Below are 8,884 nucleotides of genomic sequence, written 5' to 3'. Positions count from 1 at the left end.
AAAGACAGAAAGAGATGGGAAAATAAATGAGCTCTTCTAAACCTGTAGGATGTCACCAGGCCTGCAGTATTATGTGATTCTACCGTACAATTCTTCCAGAACATTTTTTAAAAAAAAGCCCCCCTGGCTTTCCAGGCTTTCGTTGCCATAGCAGCATTCATTGGCCATGGGATTTACTGGGAAGAAAAAAGGAATGTATATTTGTGAAGTTGGTTTGGTGCCAAGCAAAGCTGGAATTGCAGATGGGGGACGCTGTGTTCTTCCTTTAGTGTCCATTTCAGATGGATTCTAATGTCACTCAGATAATTGCACACCGCTTTGTCATCATCCCACCAGCTGCATGCAACAAAACAAAAAGAAATTTAGTATCAAAAGAAAAGAATGACAATTTAACAGGCCTTTAAATGATGTTTTTCTCTGTTTTTCAATCACTGGTACTTAAGAGCTTTTCACTCATTTCCCTTGCATTGGCCTCCCCACACATTGATGTTAGCACTCATTTTATTTTTGAAGCTAAAGCTCTGTGACAATTCTTCTCCTAGTCTGGGTGGGTATCTCCACTCCCATCACCACCACTTTTTTGTGAGCTTTAGCTTTGGGGGAAAGTATCTAAACAGTATATAGTATCATATAGATTTCAGGTGCTACTTTAAAAGAATGGCTGATTCAGATGGAAAAAAAACCCACAACCGAGCTTATGATTATCTTGAAGAAGATGAACCACCAGAGGTGTTATTCAGCAGGTTCTGACCAGTTCTGGAGAACCGGTAGCGGAAATTTTGAGTAGTTCAGAGAACCAGCAAATACCACCTCTGACTGCCCCTCCATCTATTCTCTGCTTCCTGAGTCTCAGCTAATCAGCTGGGTCTTCTTTTGTTGCTCAGGTTAGTGGGGTGGGGAGGGAATGGGATTTTGCAGTATCCCTCCCCTGCCATGCTCACCAAGCCAAGGCCACCAAGTCATGCCCACAGAACCAGTAGTAAATTTTTTTGAATCCCACCACTGATGAACACATACTTTAAGAGTTAACATGATTTGTCAATCAGGCATCAAAGGCGGCCCCCGTGCTGGTGTGATACATGAGGGCCAACTATAGACAAGATAATTGGGTATGAGCAATTTCTGGGACACTGGCTGTATGAGGATTGTAGTTATATAAAAAATAGGCAGAAGAAGTAAAATTAAAGCATCAAACTAATTTTGACCAATGCAGCACTGATAAGAAGTCACATTCACCTATTGTATATAACCTATACACAGTTATACAGTGAAGACCGTGACTGTATAAGACAGTGGTGGCTAACCTTTTTAGGCCCCTGTGCCAAAAATTGTACACGCGGCCCCCCATTCCCCCTGCACATACGCGTGTGATTCTCTCTGCCACCCCCCTTACCTGCACTGCACCTCCCAGCTGATTTTGTCCCATTTAAGGCCTTTTTCAGCCTGCCAGAGGCTCTGCAGGCTTTGCAGGCCAAAAAATGGGCCCGTTTCATCACTTCTGGTATTTCTGGAAATCCAGGCTAAAATCCAGGCTAAAAAAGGCTCAAAAATCAGGTGGAAGGCATGCACATGCGCAGTGAGGTAAGTTTGCCTGGAGCCCGAGTGGCTGCACAAATGGCTCTGCATACCACCTCTGGCACATGTGTCATAAGTTTGCCATCATGGATATAAGCGGTAAAGGTAAAGGTTTCCTCTATCCAGTCATGTCTGACTCTAGATTGCAGTGCTCATCTCTGTTTCCTAGCTGAGGGAGCCAGAGTTGTTTGAAGACACTTCTGTGGCCATGTGACTGACATGGTTATATGCTGAGACACATGCAATACCGTTACCTTCCCACTGAAGTGCTGCTAATTTATCTACTTGCATTTACTGTACATGCTTTCAAATTGCCAGATTGGCAGGAACTGGGAGTAGTAATGGGAGCTCACCCTGGCACATGGTACTTGGATCCTGAAGTGCCAACCTTCCTCTGGCAATGTCCTGCTGAAAACTTGCACTATGTTTGTCACTGACTACTCCTAGATTTTTGGGAAAGAAGTCCAAGTGTGAATGGAGAAAATCAATCTTCAGGGACCTGCTGCACTTCATGGTCTTGTAAGCAATGTTAACCAGCTAAATGTAATTTTGCACTTTGTAGTTGTCAAGATAGTTCTCAATCACATCTTTGAATGTGTGCCTGAATTGTATTTCCATTTCCATACAGTGTCACAAGAAAAAAAACCATTATTTGCATGACTCTGAACTTTATAAGTACAAGCATATCATAGCACCTTAATATGTTTTCCATGACAACTTCCGGATGTCGTTGTGATGAGACCAGAAGCAGCAAACAGAGGTCTCCGTTCCTGCACTGGCTTTTCCCCATTTGTGGATTCCGGACAGAGCTGAAAGCCACCTTGGAGGGATGGTGAAGCTAAGGAGAGGTGCCTGGTGAGTTCTGAACACAACTCCCCTGTGGGAACCCTGAGCTTGCTCTCTATGCCACAAAGGAGACAAGAGCAACCAAGATGGCCACTACAAAGTTGGGACAGTCGAGAACCACCTAAGTGAAGTGCAGAAGGGAATGGAGTACAGAGAAGGGTGAGAAGAATCTATCTTGTTTTATTTACCCCAAAAAGACTATAACAGAGAAGATATATAAAGAATTGTACTAGTAGCAGTTTGGAAGATAGAAGAAGAATTGGGGAATACAAAGAATTTAAAAAGAATTAATTTGGAAGAACATTATTTTGGATTTGGTGATCAGACAGGATTTGGCATGGGAAGGAATTATTTTAAATGCTATTAATAATTGTTTTAAAAGAGAATAACATTTGATTTTTGAAAGAAACAGAAAAAGGGTGGCTGTGAAACTGGATTAAAAGTACCACCGTTGATGACAGAAAAATCCTGCAGATCCCTTCAAGCTAATGATTTACTCAGAAAAGGAATAAAAGGAAGATTTAAGACCTCTGGAAGCTGAAATATATTAAATCTAAATAGCAAGGAATATTAGAGGACATTACCCCTGGAATTATTGGTGACTTTGATTGATTAATATTGGGAAATAAAGATTGGAGGACATTGATATTAAAAGTTAAAAAGATGCTGGTTTAAATAAAATAAAATCTACTGGATATTGGACAATTGGAATAAGAAGTAATATAAAGATGAGTGATATATGCAAAGAAATACAGATGGATTTTTGAGTTATGAGATATATGGAACAGAGCTTTGGACTTATGCAGTAAAATACAGAATATAGAGATTAATTCAGAAATGGCGACGATAGTAGTAGTAGTAGAAGAAGAAAGAACAAAGAAGGGGTGGAGCTAGAAAAAAGAGAAACCAGTGAAACGGAACAAGAGGAACAACAAATAATACAAAAGAAAAAAAAAAGAAATTGAATTTGAGATATTAATGATTGATGAAATAAAGAGGGGTGGGTGTTAAAATTGGATTGCTGATAAATGTAATGGTTAGGAAATTACCAAAAGGAGATCAGAAGAGGGTGGGGACAAATATTGAGAACTGGGAGAAAAAATATCAGGAAATGGAGGAAGGATTAAGAGAAAAAGCCAAAAAACGACAAACTAAGACAGAAAAGAGACTTAGAGGTGATGGTTAGCAATGGAAAAGAGAGGTAATCCACATGAAGAGGTACCTTAGTAGTAAAATAAGAAGGATTAATTAAAATGGAATAGTTATGAAAATAGGACTTTAAAATAGGTTCATTAAGTAAGATAGATAAATGCTTATGGAAGATATAAGTGACTAATACTAAGGTGGGAAAGGGAAGGTTAAGTGGAGTCTGATAGATATAATTATATAGCATAGGATAATATTTCTAATGAATTATATATTTTGTCATTCATATGTATAAGGTAGTGAGTTTACATTATTATAAGTTTAATATTTTTGGCTAAAAATATAAGATGGAAAATATATTTGTGTAAAAATGAGGAATTAAAAGGAAGGGAGCATTTAGAAAATAAAAATACATGCAACAGTGGCAAATGCAACAGTGGAAAGGAATAATACAACTTAAGATGAAATTTTGAATGATTAATGAATTGACATGACTATACCAAACTGTAATTCATTGAATATAAAAATATAAGATCAAGGAAGATAGAAATTGATTTAAATAATAACATTAATCTATGAAAATATAAAGAAGAAAATTTGGTAATAGACAATGATGTGATGTTAGAAAGCTCTAATGATTAATGAATTGACATGGATTGATTCAATAGTAAATATGCTGAATATAAGAATATATGACCAAGGAAGATAGAGATTGATTAAAATAAAGGGACTGATATAAAGTAATGTATGAGAATATAAAGAAGAAAATTTGGTAATAGATAATAGTATTTGTGATTACAGATACGATGGATTTAAAATGTAAAACACCTGGAATCACACTATTTTCTCAAAGATTTATTTAGATAATTAAAAAATAAAAAACTTTGGAAAAAATATGTTTTCCGTGGCTTTCATTAGCACCCTTCTACATTTCCTGCCTACTTTTTCTTTAATGTTGATGCTGTAGTTGATCTTAAAAAGACAAAGCTATCCACCATTTCAACATCTTCATTGTAGATTGTAAGGCTGGTTGCTGTATGTTGTATGACATTGGTCTTCTTTACAGTTAATCTTAATCTCATGTTTTTACTATATTCCTTGACTTTCATTGCTAAAGCTTACAAATCAATTGTATTTTCATCTATCAGAGCAGTGGAGTCTTTGATGCATTTTCATCTATCTACAGCATAGCTCAATTATTGAAGTTTCTACCTCTAGTTTTTACTTCACCCTCATTTTTTCAATTTCTGCAATTTGGCTGGCTGATAGGAACTGATATAAGCTTCCCAATACCTATTTGGGCTTTAGCTGGACAGTGATTTCTTTCATGTTCCTATTATTTTACACGGTTGGAATGCTCAGATATTCAGTGGATTATTCCAGTGAACAGAATATGTGAGCTACTTCAAATTTGTTATTTTGAAATGCTACCAACTCATAATATTCTGAAGGAGTTTTTTGAATTAGCTATTCTTTTCTGAGCTTGAGACAAAACACATATGCCATTTCATATATGGCCCTATATCCTGTCTTTTTATAATTTAGGTTTCTGGTGATTTTGTAAACCTAGAAGACTTGATTTTTATTTTTTTCTTAAAAAAAGAAACCATGGAAAATAGCTTTTTATTTCAGGGTATTTTGTTCAATTTGCTCATAACTGCTGCTCTTCAAGTAGCCACTCATTATTAAGAACAAATTACCTATTTGCCACTATATGTGGATTTATTAAGCTAGTCAAAGAAAGTATCACATCTGTATTTTGAATAAGAAATAACCTACAATAGTTGAATGCATATATAAATGTGTTCAATATTTGAGTATTGATCATTTAATATTTATTATATGTGATTGACTAAGAAAAATATCTGTTAAGTATAAAGAAGAAATATAGTACTTTGGGAAGAGCTTGGAAAATTCCACATATGCAATGAGACTCCAACAAAACATCTGCAGATTTGTACAGGTACAATTAATATTGGCAGCAAATAAACTCAGTCTTCAATTTTATTGAGTAGATGGTCCATATTAAAACATATGGAAAGACTGCTGTAGTACAGAAATTTGCGAAGAATTCTGCAGCTTAGTTGAAAAATACATCAGATTTTATAAAGAATAACATCAGCATTCTGTACATTGAATACTTTAGTAATTTTATACTTGTGAACTAAACTAAGAAACAAATTATAATGGACTTATGTTGTTGCTTGGCAACATTTCAGTTAAAGCCGTTAACTGACTTTGCATCCCAATTGACCCCTACTATTAATCCTTAAAACTTCAAGGAGACATCAATTATTCTTGGATGTGATTCATACCATAGCAAAATAGATGATAATACTTTATATTGTTTTTATCTTCCAAATCACTGAGCTGGCTTTGTGGACCTTTTTATGTCTTTTATTTCATTTGTTTACAATGGATATTTTATTTTATTATACCATAGTGTATTGATTTCTTAATTCTCTGTTTCAGTGGTACATTTTCTTGTTCTTTTAAAAAAATATACCATAAACAGTTTGTTTGATTGCATCAGGTATATATCAAAGAAATCAAAACAAATAATTATTATATTAAATTGATCAGATATTGTTAGAAGTCTGAATATATTCTAAATCAGTACTTCTCATTGCTGAAGTGGAGGGTTAGGAATTTTTAAAATTTAAACTTACAATAAAAAAGAATTATTAGAAAAGTGACATATTTTAAAAAATTGCATACAAAATGTAATTAATTATTAGCTTCAACAAACATAAAATTACACTTCAACAAATATAATTAGAATAAGAATAATATAGGCAAAAATAATTGCTAATATACAGAAACACTATTACAGTTGTAACTTTTTATTGTTTTGTATTTGTAACTAAACAAAATATGCAGTAGTGTGGGAAATAGTGACTCCTCATAGTAGATGCCTATATGCACTTTTTGATTGAACACTGTAAAATTTAATAATTAATAACTTTAATAATTTAATGCAATGGAATATTTTAATAAAGTAACATTGAATTAATATTTTAATGTGACAAGTGAGATTGCTTCTGGTTTCTTAATTTATCTAATCTAGGTTGATGACAATCTACTTGTAGGGGATAATGTATATTTAAAGTGGCTCCAGTAATTTCATAAATTACATTGTTTGGAATTGAAGAAGAGATTTTAAAGCAGTTTTAGCAAGCCCAGGATATTTATTTTTAACTTTTATCTAAGATGGGGCAAGTGATGCTATATTTTAATAATTGATCTTTATTCCTTTATCAGTAGCCGATTCCAATCATTTTTCTTGTAAAATCACAGTTCAATTTAAATTATTTTTGATGACATAAATGGATTCTGAGTACATGAATTCCTTATGATGGATGTTCCTTTACAAATAAAAGCATTATTTTTTGAATGAAGAAATTTCATAAAGTTTTACTAAATTCAGAAGCTTTTTGGTAATAAATTTTCACAGATCTTTAAGACTTCATTGATAATTGTTAAATTTGGAAAAAAAACAATCTCTAGAAATATTGTTGTTCCAAGCCCCTAAATTTAATTTTTGCCATTTCATTTTATCTGTTGTTGAAAAACATATTGCATTTCTTCCTTGTATGTAAGCATTATGATAATAAAGACACCAAAGGTATCCGGCAAATAAGCAAATCTGAATATCGAATTCATATCTGGAAGTAAACTGGTTTCTTATCTTACAGAAACACTAAGAGTTCGTTCATAGTTAAATTTTTAATAGAATTTTTCTCCACATAGACATACCTCAGCATGCAAAACTCCCCTTACCCCTCCTCCTCATTATTACTGTTGTTATTAATTAATTTTTGCATAGGTCACAGTTTTCACTATGTCTCAAGCATACTATTAATTCAGCTGACTTTATATATTTATTAATGGGACTTTCTTGATGAACGAAGCAGAGTATTCATTTATAGTCTGTCCCAATCTTTAATTTAGCATAGTTAAATTAATTTAATTTTTAATTTAGCATAGTTAATTTAGTTTAGTTATAAAAATAGATAAATGTTTATATCCACTCTGATTGCATATACTTTAGTTTAAGTTGACAAAATAGCAACTGTAATGTGCTGTGTTTACATCACTTCTATTGTGCATGACTGTAACACAGCTTGCATCACATGTGATTCAATAGAAGTTTGACAATTGAAACTAAATTTATAAGGAAATCATTGTATGGCCCTTACTACTATTTGTCACTGACAATGATGGTAACTTGCATTTAGGATACAGCTAATATGAATTCCACCCAGCTAAAAATATTAATATAAACCCATGGTATAATTTTAATTGTCTGGGGAAAAATAGATATTTTCCTGGTTCCAGAAGAACATCCGTTGAATTCAAAAACTTGAATTCAAGGGTTTTTTTGGGGGGAGGAGGGGTTTGAGGGATTGTGTTTCACAACTGAGAGATCATTTCTGAGCAGCTTTTTTCTCACAGGCATTTACATTGTAATTTTGCATAGTGTTAGTATGTATGTACTTTACTTGTCAAGTAAAACATTTTGGCAATTTTCCATAAGGGATCTGGTGCAAAGAAAGGGGAAGGAAAGGAAAGGAAAAGAAAAGAAAGGAAATTATTCCCACAAAAAAAAATATGTTAAAATGGTTTCCCTTAATTGAAACATGAGAAAGCAGAGAGGTTTCAGTCTGCTAGAGAAATGATAGTTGTATAAGGGAAGATGGACTTCTGACTGAAGACTCTGCCATCTTTAAATTAACTGAGTATGAAAACTGCTTATGAACACATTTTTTTTCATCAGACTTGAATGAGAATGTAAAAAAAAATACAAAAGATAAAGTCAGCACCAGGATTAGTTAGAAGGAAACTTTATGAAACATCAGAAAATTCAGTAATGGATCTCTTGCAATCATATGGATCTCTTGCAATCATTTGTTTGACCATCAGAGTATCATCTGATGTGTTTTTCAAACACAAACTTGTTTACATGTTTGGGGTTCCTATATGCCACCATGATGGAAAAATTAAACATAATGTCACTCAGCTTCAAAGCAAAAATAATAATAGCAGATCTGTCCAAAAATGTATAGTTGAATCTGCACAAAATTATATTGAAAACATTAAAAACTTAATTTTATGAAAGCCTGATTGCTATTCTTACCAGGCTTTCTTAAAATTAATTTATAATCACTTAAAATTAAGTTTATAACCACTTTTTTATTATGACTGATCGTATTATTTTATGTTTTCAGGAAAACTATTATTTTCTATGGATATAGATTTGAATTTACTATTCTGTAGCTGTGAAAAGGGGTAGATTATTTTAGACGGCAAACACTAG

General features: G+C 33.5%; 1 long non-coding RNA gene across 1 annotated transcript in view; it reads left to right on the top strand.

Annotated features, from left to right (window-relative positions):
• The first annotated feature begins 2,286 nt into the window (after positions 1–2,286).
• Positions 2,287–8,884, top strand: part of LOC148130947 (uncharacterized) — a 33,635-nt gene continuing 27,037 nt past the window's right edge. Inside the window, exon 1 of the long non-coding RNA XR_015749486.1 lies at positions 2,287–2,430. This is a non-coding gene — a long non-coding RNA (uncharacterized LOC148130947). The remainder of the gene's footprint in view (positions 2,431–8,884) is intronic.

Source organism: Notechis scutatus, chromosome 4, assembly GCF_049901735.1.
Source record: "Notechis scutatus isolate UNSWTSFEM ecotype Mainland chromosome 4, rNotScu1.2, whole genome shotgun sequence".
In the NCBI taxonomy this organism is placed as follows: domain Eukaryota; kingdom Metazoa; phylum Chordata; class Lepidosauria; order Squamata; family Elapidae; genus Notechis; species Notechis scutatus.
Note: the sequence above shows the minus strand (reverse complement) of the source record. Positions and strands in the feature narration are given on the sequence as shown.